The 6,827-nt window shown below is 48.2% G+C and overlaps 1 long non-coding RNA gene across 1 annotated transcript; it reads right to left on the bottom strand.

Moving 5' to 3' along the window:
- Nucleotides 1-4,095: 4,095 nt before the first annotated feature.
- Nucleotides 4,096-6,603, bottom strand: LOC144103856 (uncharacterized). The gene is made up of 2 exons (XR_013308335.1): nucleotides 6,237-6,603; nucleotides 4,096-4,193 (listed from the first exon to the last, which is right to left on the bottom strand). It is a non-coding gene; the product is annotated as an uncharacterized LOC144103856 (long non-coding RNA).
- Between the last annotated feature and the right edge of the window lie 224 nt (nucleotides 6,604-6,827).

Raw genomic sequence — 6,827 nt, 5'->3', positions numbered from 1 at the left:
CCTGTCCTACGGCATAGGTCAAAGCTTGTGGCAGCTGGTGTTTGTGTTGCCTGAAACAAAACAGGCAAGTTTCGTTATAAAAGCAGAATTCTTAAGTTTCACAAGCTACAGTAGTACCATGGCCAAAACACACACCTCCTGGTTTCAGTGTTTTATAACACCTCCTGGTTATAAATCCCTAACATGACAACACAGCCAAAACAGTGCTTTGCAACTTGCTGCAATAGTAGCTTTGGCAAACTCGAATGGTTTTATACCATAAGCAGTGCAGCTTCCAGGAAAGAATGTCTACATTCAGACGCTGCCATAGGTGTGCATTTTTTCAAGGTGACTCATGACAGCATAGTCTGAATCAGTCGCCGTAGATGTTTACTTCAGGCAGTATGCAAGTATCTTTTTCACTTGGGTGCCCTTGTTTTGCATAATCCGGCTGAAAAGGTAGCACATACTGTTATGCCGCGCTACTGTGTCAAGTACTATTTCGCTCTACTGTGCCTATGGTAGACCTTCAGAAAATGCATTCATCCCTTAACCAGAGCACCCGAATAAATTCAACAATGGTTCTTTGCGTTTCTTCGGACGGCCACAAGACCTCTCCAAACGTGAATTCGACGGTGTTGAAGGAGCAGACGATGATCGATGCCAGATGATGAAGACAAAGAGAAAATATGTTTAGAGGATGTACAAGGGCAAACTGCGTTAAACGTTGAGTCAAACAGACAGTCAAACTGTAACCTAAAAGAAATGGTCTCAAACAGAGAAACTCGACAAGACCTTACTCATCGACCCGAGGTTGGAATCTAGGTCTCTACAATTACGTGCCACTGTACGGAGCCTCTAGCTCAACTAGACAAGACGGCTCTTCAATGATTTTACATGCAATTTTAAAGGTTTTGCAAACAAAGAAGTTTGGGCGGTCATGTTCGAGGCCCGCCCTAAGCTTCGATAACCAATGGAGGTAGCCACAGCCCCTGAAGGTTGGGCCCAACTGCGAGCCCAGACAGGGCTTGGCTAAAAAGAAAAAGAAACACATACAAAAAAATTCTGAAAACCCTCTCCCCGGGGTGAGGGGAGTTCTCGTCCTTATTGCTTGATGCTTTACTCTTCCCTGCCGCACCCGCACGTCGCCTCTCCAAGGATGAAAAGTTGTTTTTCAGCTAATTGGCGGGACCACTGATCAACTGGCTCGCCGCAGGAATGTCAGACGGCGGAGAACCGCCACGCTTCGGTGCCATCGAGAATGCCAAAAAAAAGAAAAAAAAAAGAGGCCCATCGCGGAATGCGAGGTGGTCCGCATTCTGCCGCAGTGGGAATGCTGCCTAAGACCAAGCGGCGCCACGTGGTCGCTGTGTACGCCTCGCATGCTTTCTTTGCTCGCTTAACAAAGCCAGGTGTCTTCGGCCGTCACAGTGATCAATCAGCCAGTTCCTCCTGCGCCTTTGCCACTGCTAGCGGTGGTAGGGGGGGGGGGAGCATAGCCCGGAGGCCCGCAGTGACCGCAAGCCAAGGGAATAAAAAAAAATGTGCGCGTTGGTGAAGCGCAACTTTACACGTCCCCCTAAGATTCTAAATGAGCTTGGAGTCCGCTCATTTACGCAAAACCAAATAAAGGCCCCAATAACCTAAGCCTGCAAGCTTAGCTTCTATTGCGACAACTTCTTGCCACAGCGGCACACAAATCCACTGGTGCGTGAGTTATAGCTACACACACTAGCAAAAAGAAAGGAATACACAACACTGGAACATGACGGCATACAAATCCGGACCTGGCGCAAAAAATGTCACATCAGAATAACTGACACGCAACACACAAACATAACGAAAACAATTGGGTAGCGGCGCACAAGTCCGTTAACAATCGCACAGCACAGATACACGCAGACACCCATGAAGACGAAGCACACCAAAGTCCACTGACGTGCAATTGTCTCTACACCAACTTTTGCCTCGGTGAACAGTTCCGTGCACATCCCCCGTAGGGTGAGCGGGAACGTTCACGGCGGCCGAGGCTGGCCTGGCTATGCCTCGCGATCCGTCCCAAATACGGATCGCAAGGCTTCCGGTGCTGCGGTACGGCGTGCGCGGCCTACGCGGCAGCTCGCGAGTCGGTGGTGCCTGTTAAAGTTGTTCGTCATAGTACCCGACAGGGGTTACGTTCTGGCTTTCTCGTGCAAAAAGGCGGCCCGCCGACTTTGCGCACTCACCGCGTTTTTCCCTCTGCAGCACAATTGGGTGCTCTGGTGCATGTGGTATCCCGCTGCCGCATTCTTGCCTGATCTGATTTTGCTCTGACGGCGACGCTGTTGGCAGGACTAGTTCACACTCGAAGCTATCCTCTAGCGGTAGCGAGTTGTTAGGGCTACGCACTGTGAAGCTGCTCTCGTGACTAACCAGCGATTGTGCCACGAATATATCTATATGGCTCGGCCCTAGGCCTGCTGGGCCGTTATCCTGATCTGGGTTGTTGAAATAGGGGCTAATTGGAAGAGAATCGTCTGCGTCTTCTCTATTACTCCCTTTCTCCCGCAGCTGCTCTCCTGGGGTTCTCGCGCGGATCTCAAATAATGGCGTGTCGCACATCCCCTCTGCCTTACCAGCTCGCTTTGCAGAAACATAACAGCCGACAGCGGAGTCTGCGTCGCTGCCGCCAACCTCCGACGGCTTCCCTTCGTTGCAAGGTTCTGAGCGACACGCCGGGTATAAGGGGCTCTCTTCTCGAGTGTCCGTTTTCGCTCCTGGCTTCTGCACTTCCGCGCTCACCGCGGTTAGATCATCGTCGACTCTCTTTTCAAAGGACGGCGGCAACTGGTGCGTCGGCATCGCTGGAAATAGTTCCGAAACCTCTTTCGGTTCCTCGCGATTTGTCATTTGCGCCACTGTGCTGATTGCGCAGTTCAGCTCGTCCTCTAGTGACGCTGGCTGCTCGAGCTGAGCCAGGAGAGCTACGCTGTCAGTCTCCGTCGATCAGTGCAAAGAGCTGGCCGTACTCTGCTCGTCCTGACTTTGTGCATTAGTCGAATGCCGGGAGGGGTCGCTCTCTACCGTGCTATTGAGATATGCCCTGCACTCTAAGAAAAAAAGGAGTGGTCTTAGTCCTTTGAGGGGGTAAAGCCACTGACGCTGTGGCGACCCCCTTTTGGTGTAACGTTACACCTTCGTCGGGGGCCTAAGTGCGCACAGTGTAATGTTTAGGCTGTTATCGGGGTAATGTTATTCCGTCTGGCCAAGTGTAAGCATAACCCTTTGATGACTAACGTTACCCCTCCTCAGAAAGACTAACGCTTAGGCCATGAAAGTGTAAACATATGCTTCACTTTCTGGTGCATGTTTGCGCCCACTCAGACTAAGCTTATGCTCAATCCCAGGGCGCAAACTTATACTCGCAAGGGCTACAGTTAATCCTGTAATCCTGTCTAATGAGCTTATTACAACCCTCCTACAGAGCAACTTTGCACCTTATCAATGAGCGTAACATGGCTCTGCAAGAGCATATGGGTTCCTCTTTTAGGGGCACCTTTACGCCATGTTAGGAAGAGTAACGTAAGCGTAAGCTTACCCTCGCAGGGGCTATTGTTACTTAATGAGTTTTTTACAACGCTTCTATGGTGCAACTTTGCACCACGTCAGTGGGCATAACATTGCTCTGAAAGTGTGTGTTTTGCTCTTTTAGGTGCATCCTTACGTCTCTTCTGGACGGGTAACGTTACCGTCCAGAGGAATGTATCCCATATTACAGTGTATCGTTACAACTTCTCGAATGTAGGGCACAGGCACTTTCGCTTTGATACTAGGCATCCATTGTTATTAAAGTAAGATCGTTTTTGGGCCTGTAAAGCAAACCGCTTCACTTTGTAGGTGTCGGTAATGGTGCATCTACATTAATGTATTACACACATCAAACCAAACGCAGCATTACAATACACCTACAGAACAAAGCTGCTGGCTGAAAGGCATGATAAGCACCTCACTGCCATCAAGTTCACACATGTTTTTCTCTCCCACATTCCTGGTTATGTTCGTGTTAGTGCGATAAGATTGTGGCGTGCCGTGCTGCACTTCAGAGTGCAGTTTCGGACTCCAGTGATTGTACACCAGTATGCACGACAGGGTTTATTTCTTATGGAATTTAAAATGGCAGCATAACTCAGCAGTCTTCTGTCAACGTCATGATGGCATCCATTCTCCAAGCGAACCTGTGTGACAAAAATAAATCCTTGAAGCATGAGGGGCAGTACACACAATTAACGCATAAATTGAAATCATGAGATCAAAATTTAATCTGCCACAATTTGGTCTGAAGCGCGAAGGCTTATGTGCGGTGTTTTCCAAGCGAGCATGCTGTACAGGCCAAGAAATAAGTAAAAGAATGAACAACACAAGCTCTGGATACAAAATCATTACATAATTGTTCATGGCACTGATTGAAGAACATGCATGCCCCACCAGCTAGACCAAACTAGAAGGCTCCTACATTTGGTGTGCAGTACACATATCTCACATGCAGTGGAAGTATAGGGCGCAGCTCCCACTTCCGTAAATGGCCTAGTTTTTTTTAATTACAGCGTTCTGTCGGCGTTGATTCAAAGGGGCCCGATTTTGCAGCTGAAATCTAAAAGACATAAGAAACCGTTCCGCAGTATATTTGAGGCTTGTAAAATGATAAGCAGGGCGTCTTCACTCACCCCGTTGCTTTCGTGCATGCAGTGGTGCTACCATTTAGTTAGAGTCAGTGTATGACCATGGAACATTTTTTTTCCAAACAAAAATGACCTGAAGTGAGCTCTTGTTCAGCTGTTGTCCAGTTATGCTTTTGGCGCTAGCTAGCAAAATTGTGGTTGAATTTTTGCCGCCTGCGCGCAACAAAAGCGTATGTGCACTGAGATAGTGCGTTTCTTTCTGCAACAACTTTGAATATTACATAAGTCAGCTTCTTCAAAAGGATGTCTTCCGACCAAAAGTACTCGTTTACAGACAGCAGTCTCGCATTTTCCGAAAAAGGTTGGATTCCCCTTAATCTATTTCGGGACCGACTAACCCATCTCCCCTTTCGTGGCAAGAACAGGAAGTGATAACGAAGACTGGTAAATGTCTCGAACCCAGAGGACACACTCACATTCTTCGAGCGAATGAAAACTCCGGATGGCCGCCCACTGCCTGCAGCAGAGTGTCGGCAGAAAAAGGAGGGATACCGTCCTTCGTCATAGAGCAGTGGGGAGTGGGTTGTTCCTTGTAATGGCAAGGAGTGCGCGGGGGAGGGGGAAGGGAAGGAAGTTAGCGCGACGGTGTTGTTCAGTAGAAAAGTTTTAGAAAGTTTAGCGTGAGGTAGCTCACTACTTCCGGCGCACAGGAACAAAGGCCCATTCCCTTCTATTTCCTACCTAGCCTCTACTGCAGTGCTACCGAAGGTTGACTGCATGAGTACAATTGTACTCTTGATGGCTCTCTCCAGGCCACTTTGAAGTAAACTGGCGACATTCCCGAGCTTACTCAGAAGAGGGAACTTCACTCTTTTCGTTTCCACAAAAAATGCGAGTGTCGTCCGGGAACGAGACCTTTTGGTTGGAAAAAAAGCCTTGCGGAGAAGCTGACTTACACATTTCTGCAAATGGCCTATTTTGCAAGTTGTCAACTCTCGTCAGGATTAAGTCACTTGAAATAGCGATAGAAAAATGTTTGGTGAAGATTAAACAGGACCATAGCAGCATGGAGCTAATGCTCGAGTTCGGGGGAAAAAACAGGCCCTTTTTCTGCATTAAAAAGAAGAGAAAATCCTGACCGCGCCACTCAGCTGCATCTGGAAAAAAGATGCAATATGGCTTTGGGCCTCATCATAAAAAAAGGTTTGTACTCCAGTTCAATCAATTTTTAAACTTCAACCACTCAGAGCAATCATCAAGGTTCTGAAAGAAAGTAGGACTCACTTCCTGAAGCTCAAAGGCCACATTATCTGCACTCATGCTTGAGGTCGCATCCATTTGGAAGCGTACACCCGCCGCCAAGAGTTCAAGAAAGGCGACTGTGCCGAAAACAGCTAATTGCTTCGTATCCACAACTTATTGCTGGGAATATAAGGGTGCATTTCACAATTTGGACCATGACAGTTAATATCTATTCAAGATCAATGAACTGGCGAGGGCGAAATTGGGTTGTTTTACTAAAAGTGAACGTGAGCGTAATTGTCCACCACCACCCGCCCTCTACAAAATACAAGCAGATAAACAGTCGATCGTACTTACCAGGACTGATACGGCGTCATCGCAAAGTTAGCCTGTTGGCAGGCTATCGAAACGCGTTATTCGCTCAGCGACTGCACACCACAGGTACAGAGTCGGACAGCAGATAGCATGACAAACTCTGTCCAGAGACGCGAAGTGCAAACTGCGCCCTGCAGCGGCTGCCAGTATCAGGCAGTGCCATGACAGGTCGCGCTTCCCTCCTCCTGCGGGCAGATTTTTTCTTCTCTTCTTTTTGTTCCCCGGACCGGATTCCGCGTGTCCCCCACGTATGCTTTCTTGGTAGAGGGATTTAGCATACCGGAGACATACTACCGGCTTTAGGTACGCTTGTTGTGCACGTGCAGCGGCCCTTCCCGGCCGGGTGCTTGCTTCTGCGCATATGTAAAAAATTCCTTGGTTAACTGTCCGAACAGAAAATCGGCTGTTTTCTTGACGGCTGAATACTAAAAAAAGCGTGCGGTAGGAAATATCGCGAATGTACATATGCTCTGCGCTTCTCGTCTCTAAAATGGCAGCCACTATGAAGGTGGTGCAAGCGTGCTTTAATATAAGTTATTTGAAATATTGCGTATAAGTTAGAAAATGAGCAAG

Source organism: Amblyomma americanum, chromosome 9 (assembly GCF_052857255.1).
Source record: "Amblyomma americanum isolate KBUSLIRL-KWMA chromosome 9, ASM5285725v1, whole genome shotgun sequence".
Classification (NCBI taxonomy): domain Eukaryota; kingdom Metazoa; phylum Arthropoda; class Arachnida; order Ixodida; family Ixodidae; genus Amblyomma; species Amblyomma americanum.
The sequence above is the reverse complement of the archived record's forward strand: the minus strand, read 5'-3'. Positions and strand labels throughout refer to the sequence as shown.